The sequence below is a fragment of the Triticum dicoccoides genome, chromosome 5B, assembly GCF_002162155.2.
Source record: "Triticum dicoccoides isolate Atlit2015 ecotype Zavitan chromosome 5B, WEW_v2.0, whole genome shotgun sequence".
NCBI classification, from domain to species: Eukaryota; Viridiplantae; Streptophyta; class Magnoliopsida; order Poales; family Poaceae; genus Triticum; species Triticum dicoccoides.
Window position 1 is genome coordinate 175,070,764 of NC_041389.1, and position 12,169 is coordinate 175,082,932.

Consider the following 12,169-nt stretch of genomic DNA (forward strand, 5'->3'; position numbering starts at 1 on the left):
TTTTTCTTTATTCATTTTTAGATATTCCGTGGAGTTTCAGGACCTTTGGAGTTGCGCAGAATAGGTCTCCAATATTTGCTCCTTTTCCAGCCCAGAATTCCAACTGCCGGCATTCTCCCTCTTCATGTAAACCTTGTAAAATAAGAGAGAATAGCCATAAGTATTGTGACATAACGTGAAATAATAGCCCATAATGCAATAAATATTGATATAAAAGCATGATGCAAAATGGACGTATCAACTCCCCCAAGCTTAGACCTCGCTTGTCCTCAAGCAAAGAGCCGATAACAATAAATATGTCCTCATGTTTAGAGGTAGAGGCGTCGATAAAAATAAAATACGGGCATGAAGGCATCATGATTATTTCTATAACAACAACATATATAGATTTTGTCATATGATCACTTATGTTCAAGTGATGATATTTTCACAATGCAAAAGTATGAATCAGAAACCTTATTGAGCACCAAATTATAACCTCAGTCATTGAAGCAATTGCAATTTATCATAACATCGGAAAGAGTCTATGTCAGAGCTTAAAAGCAAGTCCACATACTCAACTATCACTTAGTCCTTCATAATTGCTAACACTCACGCAATACTTGTGGTTACGGAGTTTTAATCGGACATAGAGAAAGATAGGGGCTTATAGTTTTGCCCCACAACCTTTTACCTCAAGGGTAATGTCAACAATAATAATTCATGCTCCCCTACATCCAATTAGATATATATATATATATATATATATATATATATATATATGTATATATATATATCATGTTCTTTCCAACATGCTGAGCTTGCCAAAGGATAAAATGAAAATGGAAAGGTGAAGATCACTGTGACTCTTGCATAAGGTAGAGGATAATAATAAAAGATAGTTCCTTCGCAGAGGGAAGCAGAGGTTGTCATGCGCGTTTAGGGTTGATGCACAAAATCTTAATGCAAAAGAACATCACTTTATATTGCCCCTTGTATGTGGACCTTTATTATGTAGTCCATCGCTTTTATTACTTCCACAACAAGTTCGTACAAAGCTTATTTTCTCTGCACTAATAAGTCATGCATATTTAGAGAGCAATTTTTATTGCTTGCACCGATGACAACTTACTTGAAGGATCTTACTCAATCCATAGGTAGATATGGTGGACTCTCATGGCTGAACTGGTTTAAGGGTATTTGGAAGCACAAGTAGTATTTCTACTTGGTGCTGAGAATTTGGCTAGCATGAGGGGGAAAGTCAAGCTCAACACGTTAGAGGATCCATGACAACATACTTTATCTCAGATGTAAGAAAACATAACTCATTATGTTGTCTTCCTTGTCCAACCTCAACTCTTTAGTATGTCATATTTTAATGAGTGCTCCCAACCATAAAAGATGTCAATGATAATATATCTATATGTGAAACCTCTCTTCCCTTATTACCTCCTATTAATTGAAACGATGACCAAAGCTATATTTGCCAACTCCCAACAACTTTTAATCATCATACTCTTTCTATGTGAAGTCATTACTTTCAATAAGATCGATATGAACTCTTTGATTCTTTTTATTCTTTTCTTTTATTCACTCAAGATCATGGCAAAATAATCAAGCCCTTGACTCATGTCAGGACCCCGACTCGATGTCACATCGATCTAGCCTGTAACACCTCATATCACTTTGCGGCCTCACGCACAGTATCCCACGGGTGTCTCCTTACCTTTGCCCAGGACCGTTTGCGCCTTTTGGCTCACGTATATGATAGTGTCGCTAGCATCCATATGATAAGGAGCCCGGGCTGACATGACTAGTCGTAAACCCAAAGTGGCACAGACTTACAGGGACAGGCATCCATGACCCAGGTCCGAACGTGTCGGTCATCAGCAAGTGGGTCCGGGCTGTAGCACTGGGCTAGCAGGACTCCGGTAAACCGGGCTATAGCGGGCTAACAGGACTCCGGTACTCAATGCGTGACATTTCCCCGAAGGGACAGACACCGGAACGAAGAAGGACACATGCCGGCCAGCCTAAGTGTTCCAGAGCAGTAGCAAGCTACCATGGCTCAGTGGTAACACTAGGAGACATTTCCCGGTAAGAGAGGCTACTAAAGATAAACAACTAGATAGTCAGATCCCACACATATCGAGGCCTCACGCACGGTATCCCATGGGTGTCGCCTTACCTTTGCCCGGGACCGTTTGCGCCTTTTGGCTCACGTATATGATAGTGTCGCTAGCATCCATATGATAAGGAGCCCGGGCTGACATGACTAGTCGTAAACCCAAAGTGGCACAGACTTACAGGGACAGGCATCCATGACCCAGCTCCGAACGTGTCGGTCATCAGCAAGTGGGTCCGGGCTGTAGCACTGGGCTAGCAGGACTCCGGTAAACCGGGCTGTAGCGAGCTAACAGGACTCCGGTACTCAATGCGTGACATTTCCCCGAAGGGACAGACACCGGAACAAAGAAGGACACATGCCGGCCAGCCTAAGTGTTCCAGAGCAGTAGCAAGCTACCATGGCTCAGTGGTAACACTAGGAGACATTTCCCGGTAAGAGAGGCTACTAAAGATAAACAACTAGATAGTCAGATCCCACACATACCAAGCATTTCAATAACATACACATAGTATGCTCGATATGTGCAAATACAACATGGCATCACAACATGACTCTACGACACAAGTACTTTATTTAAGGCTCAGGGAGCCATACATAATCATACACACAGGTACGGGTCACACGACCCAGCATTCAAGTCATACAGTCATACAAACCAGCAGCAGAAGTAACTTGTCTGAGTACAGACAACTAGTAGAATAAAAGAGGCTTGGAAAGCCTAGCTATACTACGTGGTCCTTCACAAGCTCAGGATCACCACCTGGGCCTTAGCCTACTCGTTGATGTCAACGTCTACGAAGAACCCATCAGAAGGGGTTGCAGCGTCTTCTGTAAAAATGTAAATTATAGCAACATGAGTACAAGGGTACTCAGCAAGACTTACATCAGATCCTACATACATGCACATTATCAAGAAGGGTTGGTGGAGTTATTGCAGCAAGCCAGCTTTGACTCTTGGCTAGGCTATCCTACGAGACTCCAACTTGAAATGGTTTTGCGTACACGAGTCCACTACTCACCACTTCAATACACTACCGAGGATCCACCTCCGTCTTCCTACGAAAGAGCCATCCTCGGCACTCACACTTATCTTGAGGCTTTTAGTAGTTTCCGTTTACTTGTCTATGAACTGTATAGGCAACCAAGTAGTCCTTTACCGCGGACGCGGCTATTCGAATAGATCATGATAACCCTGCAGGGGTGTACTTCTTCATACATGTTTCCACCACTTAGAGTCTGCACACGATATGTGCTTGGCAGACTTCAAGCGAAAGCCGACGTGGGTGTAGACCACGACCTACCTAAACACCTAAGCCTCTAGTCCAGGTTTATCGCCTATCCAGGTTCCATCCGCAGGGAGTCCGGCCGAGGTTTCCCATACGGCCCCGAACGATGTGAACAGGGTTCCCGAGATACCTAACGGGTATTCGGTACACCCGGCCACGTACCTACCGCATCACAGCCCACCCCTACGGTCAGCGCTGTCCACGGCCTCCAGTAGGCTACAAACACCAGAAACTACTTGCAACTCCTGGACAGAGAGCTAGGGTGAATAAGAAGTCGAGCGGGGTCATATTTCAGGGCCCAATGCATGGTAGTAGCTGTATCTTAAATCACACATACAGATCTCAGTGCTTAAGGTCGGCTTCAATGAAACAACCCACCATGTACTCCTACATGGCCTCTCATCGATACCTTTACCAAATCGTGTTCACCACACCACTCTCATTACCGACATAAACATTTCACTCTAGCCCATCACCCAGATGAACCAGACCTGACACAACTCTAAGCATAGCAGGCATAGCAAGGTAGGAACAACACATACATGTGGCTCAATCAACTCCTACACATGCTAGTGGGTTTCATCTAGTTACTGTGGCAATGACAGGTCATGCAGAGGAAATGGGTTCAACTACCGTAGCACACAGCAGTTTGAAACGCGTTGTCTTAATGCAGTAAAAGAGAGCAGGAGCGAGAACATGGGATTGTATCGATATGATCAAATGGTTGGTTGCTTGCCTGATGGTTCGATGCACTGATACGGTTCTTCGTTAGGGTAATCACGGTACTCCTCAGAGGCAGAACCTGTCGCAAAGGACACCGATACACAACCATCACCAAACAATGTGCAACAATATGATGCATGCATGAAACATGGCAATATGAGTGTGTTGGGCTAATGCAACTAAAACCAGAAGGGTTTGAACCAATTTGAATCAAAGATTCAAATTTCAAACTCAAACATGGCCTTTTAACGTGCTTTTCCTTGTTCTGCATTAAACATCAAGTTAACTTGTTTAGTCATGCATGAAAATAGTACAGATGGATAGATTGGATTTTTCTGATCATTTTTCATATATAATTTGTCTGATTTGGAGTTACAGAATAAAAGTTATGAATTTTTGAAGTTTAAATAATATTCTGGAATTTCCTGATTTAAATTAAATCCAGAAATATATATATTGCGCCAGCATGACGTCAGCATGACGTCAGTGGTCAACTGCGGCTGGCTGGGGTCAAACCTGACGTGTGGGGTCCACACGTCAGTGACAGGGGGGTTTAACAGGGTTAATTTAATCCTAATTAGGAATTAGTGGCGCTGGGGCCCACTGGTCAGTGTCAGGGGGGGTAGTTAGTTTAGGTAGGTCGTGGGTGTAGACCACGACCTACCTAAACACTTAAGCCTCTAGTCCAGGTTTATCGCCTATCCAGGTTCCATCCGCAGGGAGTCCGGCCGAGGTTTCCCATACGGCCTCGAACGATGTGAACAGGGTTCCCGAGATACCTAACGGGTATTCGGTACACCGTGCCACGTACCTACCGCATCACAGCCCACCCCTACGGTCAGCGCTGTCCACGGCCTCCAGTAGGCTACAAACACCAGAAACTACTTGCAACTCCTGGACAGAGAGCTAGGGTGAATAAGAAGTCGAGCGGGGTCATATTTCAGGGCCCAATGCATGGTAGTAGCTGTATCTTAAATCACACATACAGATCTCAGTGCTTAAGGTCGGCTTCAATGAAACAACCCACCATGTACTCCTACATGGCCTCTCATCGATACCTTTACCAAATCGTGTTCACCACACCACTCTCATTACCGACATAATCATTTCACTCTAGCCCATCACCCAGATGAACCAGACCTGACACGACTCTAAGCATAGCAGGCATAGCAAGGTAGGAACAACACATACATATGGCTCAATCAACTCCTACACATGCTAGTGGGTTTCATCTAGTTACTGTGGCAATGACAGGTCATGTAGAGGAAATGGGTTCAACTACCGTAGCACACAACAGTTTGAAACGCGTTGTCTTAATGCAGTAAAAGAGAGCAGGAGCGAGAACATGGGATTGTATCGATATGATCAAATGGTTGGTTGCTTGCCTGATGGTTCGATGCACTGATACGGTTCTTCGTTAGGGTAATCACGGTACTCCTCGGAGGCAGAACCTGCCGCAAGAACACCGATACACAACCATCACCAAACAATGTGCAACAATATGATGCATGCATGAAACATGGCAATATGAGTGTATTGGGCTAATGCAACTAAGACCAGAAGGGTTTGAACCAATTTGAATCAAAGATTCAAATTTCAAACTCAAACATGGCCCTTTAAAGTGTTTTCCTTGTTCTGCATTAATCATCAGGTTAACTTGTTTAATCATGCATGAAAATAGTACAGATGGATAGATTGGATTTTTCTGATCATTTTCCATATATAATTTGTCTGATTTGGAATTACAGAATAAAAGTTATGAATTTTTGAAGTTTAAACTATATTCTGGAATTTCCTATATTAGATTAATTCCAGAAAATCAATTATTGCGTCAGCCTGACGTCAGTGTGACGTCAGCAGGTCAACAGGACACGTCCGGGTCAAACCCGACAGTGGGTACCGCGTGTCAGTGTGATTAGATTAATTAAAGTTTAATTAAAACTAAACCTGTTTAATTAACAGGGCTGGGCCCCACCTGTCATAGACTCAAGGGAGTCAACCAGGGCCCACCCGTGGTCAAACCCGGGTCGGCTGCACCGGCGTTTAGCCGCCGGCGAGCCCGACGCGGCGGCGGAAGTGGTTTGTGCCGTTTCGGCCACCAAATGGGTCGCGGAGACCACGGGAGTGGAGCTGAGGACGAGCCGCAGCTCTTGGTGGAGTCCGTTGGGGTCGGGGTAGCCGGAGTTGGCGCCGGCGATGACTTTGGCGGCCACCGGGGTTCGGCCGAAGATGAACTTGGCGCTAGAGGGGTCGGTGAGGCGCGGGGAGTAGCTAGCTAGGTGCTACGTGACGCGGTGAGCATGATGGACACCGTGGAGTGGCCGGAGGGTGACCGGGAGCACGTCGGCGACGAGCTCCACGGTGGTGGGTGCGGTTGAGCTCCGGGAGGTTGCTACACGGCTCGGGAGCAAGTAAAGAGGGGAGGGGAAGATGGCTAAGCTCACTGGGAGTTCGACGAAGCCCTTGGTGCGGCCGGGGATGGACCGGAGCGACGACGGCGTTGAAGGGGATCTCCGGCGACGGCGGTTCGGGCGAGGTCGTTGCGGTGGACTCGGGCGTTGCGAGCGCTCGGGGCTCGGCTTGCTCGATGAAGTGGACAGCGGCGGAGCTCCTGGACACGATGAGAGGACGCACGGGCGGCGGGGAGCACGGCTACGACGTAGGCACGACGGTGGTGGCGTTGGTCATGGCGGGGAAGTGCGAGGGGGAGGAGCTGGAGAGGAGAGGGGGTGTCTGGGGGGTTCGGGGGAGAGAGGGAGGCCGATCCATGACGTCACCGGGCGAGGGGAGCGGCGAGGCGGCGAGCAGGTGCGTGGCGCGCGCTGCGGTCGCCGTCAGGCACCTGCCTGCCTACCTGGCCGGCAAGCAGCTCACTGGAGCGGCGCTGGGCTGGGCCGGCAGGTGGGCCGGGTGCTGGCGTCAGGTAAGTTTTTCCATTTTTTTCTGTTTTCTGTATTTTTTAATACTTCTGCAACTTTGTTGATTTATTAAAAATACCTAGGCAACTCCTAAAATCACCAAACTACTCCTGGTCCATAGTTGGATTATTTCCAACATGAAACATTTTAGTTTGGAGATATTTGAGCATTTAAATATTTTATATAATTTTAAATGCCCAAATTCAAATATTTATGATTTAATTCAAAAACCCTAAGATGGCCTAGGAAAATGTGCATCACTTTTGGCAGAGGTTCTGAACCAGGACAAAAATGATGGGCATTTTAGAAGGGCATTTCAGGTTCATTGAAAAAGTTTTTAGTAAACCCTAATTGGTTTCAGAGGGGACTGGGGGTTCTGTCATCCCCATTTCAGGTTTCTGATGAAGAATAAACATGATGCAACACTCTAATGCATGAACTAGCTAGGGTGTGACAACTCACCCCCACTCAAAAGAATCTCGTCCCGAGATTTGGGTTTCTCCGGAAAAAGGGCGGGATACTCGAGTCGAAGACGATCCTCCCTTTCCCAAGTTGCTTCATCCTCAGAATGGTGCGACCATTGTACTTTGAGAAACTTGATATTATGACGTCGAGTGGTACGCTCGGCCTGATCGAGGATACGAATGGGGTACTCCCGATACGTGAGATTATCTTGGAGATCAAGCGTTTCGTGGTCCACTCCACGGATAGGATCCGAGAAGCAACGCCTGAGTTGAGAAACGTGGAAGACATCGTGGACTCTGGAGAGATGCGGAGGTAGTTCCAACTGGTAGGCAACTTCTCCTCGTTTAGCGAGAATGCGAAAAGGTCCAATGTAACGAGGAGCCAACTTGCCTTTGATACCGAAATGATGGGTTCCCTTCAGAGGAGTAACCCGAAGGTAAGCTTTCTCGTCAACCTCGAGAGTCATAGCCTTATGTTTTCGGTCATATTGACTCTTCTGACGAGATTGGGCTGTTTTCAACTTTTCACGAACGATGCGAACTTGCTCTTCTGCTTCCTGAATCATATCCGGGCCAAAGAATTGTCTTTCCCCGGTTTCTGACCAGTTAAGGGGTGTTCGACACCGTCGTCCATAGAGAACTTCAAAAGGGGCTTTACCCAAGCTAGATTGATAGCTGTTGTTGTAAGCAAATTCGGCAAATGGAAGGCATTTCTCCCATTCCATTCCGAATGAGATAACAGAGGCTCGAAGCATGTCTTCTAGAATCTGGTTAACGCGTTCTACCTGACCACTTGATTGAGGGTGAAAGGCGGTGCTAAAGGAAAGGCGGGTTCCCATAGCATTTTGGAAGCTTTCCCAAAATCGAGAGGTGAAAAGACTTCCTCGATCCGAGTTGATTTCCAAAGGAACACCATGGAGAGACACTATTCGGGAGATGTATAAGTCTGCCAGCTGACTAGCGGTTATACTCTCACGAACAGGTAAGAAATGGGCCACTTTGGAAAGACGATCGACAACGACGAAGATAGCATTATTCCCTCTCTTGGTCCTGGGAAAACCGGTAATGAAATCCATACCAATTTTATCCCATTTCCATTCAGGAATAGCTAGGGGTTGAAGGGTGCCAGCAGGCCGTTGATGCTCTGCTTTTACACGACGACAGACGTCGCAATTAGCAATATACTGAGCAATTTCTCTCTTCATCCTAGTCCACCAGAACCTCTGGCGTAGGTCCTGATACATCTTGGTACTACCGGGATGAATGGTGAGAGGAGATTCATGAGCCTCCTTAAGGATCAACTGCCGTAGCTGCTGGTTCTTGGGAACCACTAAACGGTTCTCAAAGTACACAACACCATGATCATTTGTGGAGAAACAACTAGCACCTCCGCTAGCAATGTTCTCCTTGATTTTAGATATTCCCTTATCTCGCTTTTGGGCAGCGATGATTTGATCCGTAAGAGTAGGTTTCGCTACCAAGGTGGAAAGAAATCCTTGAGGAACAATGTGAAGATTAAGCTTCCGAAATTCCTCATGGAGAAGCGGTTGACTTTGTTGTAACATCAGGTTGTTACAATAAGATTTACGACTTAGCGCATCAGCCATGACATTGGCTTTCCCTGGGGTGTAGGTTATTCCTAAGTCGAAATCTGTGATCAACTCGACCCAACGTCTTTGCCTGAGATTCAAATCCGGTTGGGTGAAGATGTACTTCAGACTTTGGTGATTAGTGAATATTTCGCAACGATTACCAAGAAGGTAATGTCGCCAGGTTTTAAGTGCATAGACTACGGCTGCAAGCTCTAGATCATGAGTAGGATAATTCTCCTCATGTGGGTGCAATTGCCGTGAGGCGTAAGCAATTACGTGTCGATCTTGCATGAGAATGCAACCTAGTCCTTGTCGCGAGGCGTCGCAGTAGATAACAAAGTCCTTAGAGAAGTCTGGCGGTACCAGTATGGGAGCAGAAGTCAGGCGTCTTTTCAGTTCCTGAAAGCTGTGCTCACATTGTGGAGTCCATTCGAACTTCTTATCTTTCTTGAGGAGTTCGGTTAGAGGTTTAGCAACTTTGGAGAAGTTTTCGACAAAGCGACGGCAATAGCTCGCTAAGCCTAGAACTCCGAACTTGCTTGACCGATTCAGGTGGAGTCCAATTAAGGACGGCTTGAACTCGCTCAGGGTTAACAACAATACCTTTACCAGATATTACGTGACCCAGATAGGTCACTTCTGACGACCAAAATTCACATTTAGAGAATTTGGCATAAAGGCCATGCTCTCGAAGTTTCTTCAACACTAGCCTTAGATGTTCGGCATGTTCTTCCTCGCTCTTGGAGTAGATGAGTATATCATCGAGGTAAACCACGACGAATTTATCCAAATACTCCATGAAGATTGAGTTCATTAACCGAGAAAAGGTGGCTGGAGCGTTGGTTAAACCGAAGGACATGACGGTGTACTTGTATTGGCCATAACGAGTAACAAAGGCCGTTTTAGGGATGTCCCCGTTTCTGATTTTGATTTGATGGTATCCCAACCTCAAATCCATTTTGGAGAAGACTGAGGATCCAGCGAGCTGATCATACAGGTCGTTGATCCTGGGAGCGGATATTTGTTCTTGATTGTGACCAAATTAACAGGTCGATAATCTACAACCATCCGGTCCGTACCATCCTTTTTCTTGACGAAGAGGACGGGGCAAGCCCACGGAGATGAACTAGGTCGGATGAAACCCTTTTTCAAGGACTCATCAAGTTGTTTCTTAAGCTCGGCTAGTTCTAGTGGTGCCATCTTATAGGGTCTTCTAGCAATCGGGACGGTTCCTGGAATGAGGTCTATTACGAACTCAACATCCTTGTCAGGTGGAACACCTGGCAATTCCTCTGGGAAGACATCCGGGAAATCACGGACTACCGGAACGTCCTCAAGGTCTGGCAAAGGGTTGGCGTTAAGAGAATATAACTGTTGCTTGGCTATTCGGGTCAAGACATTGACTATCTTCCCCGAAGGATGAGTGAGTTGAACAGTCCTAGAGAAGCAATCAATTTTGGCATGATGAGCTGACATCCAGTCCATACCCAAAATGATATTAATATCTGAAAATTTGAGAGCTATTAAAGATGCAAGGAAAACAAGTCTGTCGACTTGGATTTCATTTCCATAACTTACCCTGGAGGTCTGCCATCTAGAACCGGGAGTAGAAATTTCCATAGTGGATGGCATGTCACAGAATGCGGTGTTATGCAAACGAGCATAGTTCTCGGATATAAATGAATGAGAGGCTCCTGTATCGAAAAGAACAGATGCCGGGTGGCAGTTAACAAGGAGCGTACCGAGAACGACGTTGGGATCCTCTTGAGCTTCTTCGGCAGAGATACAGTTGACATGGCCACGTGTAGCGGTGGCCGGCTTGGCGTGGAACACTTTCCCCGTCGGCTTGCCACGGCCAACAGCTTTAGCAGATTGGTTGGGGTTGGTCTGGGGACACTCACGCATATAGTGGCCAGATTCCCCACACTTGAAACAAGTCACGGAACTGGTGCGTGGAGGAGCACTGTTGGTTGGACCCCCATAGGGCTTGGCTGGTGCAGACTGTTGAACGGGGCGAGGCGCCTGGAAGGATGGCCTCAGTGTGAACCTGGGTGGCAGGGCAGTGTTGGGCACCCACACGCGGCGCTTCTGAGGACCAGCACCGGATGAGGAACCCACATCACGGCCATGCTTGCGTGTTGCGTCATAATCAGTCTGACCAGTCTCAGCACTGATGGCCTTGTTAACAAGCTTCTGAAAAGATGTGCACTCATGCAGACGGAGGTCGCGGCGAAGCTCAGGACTAAGTCCCTTACGGAACCTTGCTTGCTTCTTGGCATCAGTAGAAACTTCCTCAGTTGCATATCGTGCGAGGTTACCGAACTCCCTGCTGTAAGCATCCACAGAGAGTCGGCCCTGAGTGAAACTGCAAAATTCCTCACGTTTACGGTCCATGAGACCCTCCGGAATGTGATGTTCACGGAAAGCCTCGCTGAATTCAGCCCAAGTAGTGACATGGCCCGCTGGGCGCATAGCTCCATAATTCTCCCACCATAGACTGGCGGGGCCTTCAAGATGATATGCAGCAAAGGTGACCTTGTCAGCCTCAGCTACTAGCGCGGAACGCAGCTTGTGAGAGATACTACGAAGCCAGTCATCAGCGTCGAGAGGCTCGACGGAGTGGTGGAACGTGGGTGGATGTAATTTGATGAAATCACTGAGTGACACCACGTTAGTCCTCTGATGGTGTGCTGTGTTCTGTTCAATACGCTCCAACAAACGGTTGGTCTCCCGCTTGTTTCTTTCGGCTTCCATCATAACCTCGGCTAGGGAAGGAGGATGAGGCAGATTTGCATTCCTGACTTCACTGCCTTCGGCCTGCTCTTGAGGAGCAGGGTTAGAGCGCGTGTTGACCATCCTAGGTAAACAAGACAAAGATTTAGTCAGAATGATAAAATTCCGACATAGGATACAGAATGTAAGGAATAACTCGGAATGCAAGATGATCATCCGTATGACATGGTAGATACAGAAACTGCTTCTTTATTCCATCGTCATACACACCATACAGGGTTTAGTACAAGACCAAACAAGGTACTATTACGGTGAAAAGGGGATTACATTTCATCGGAGGCATCCC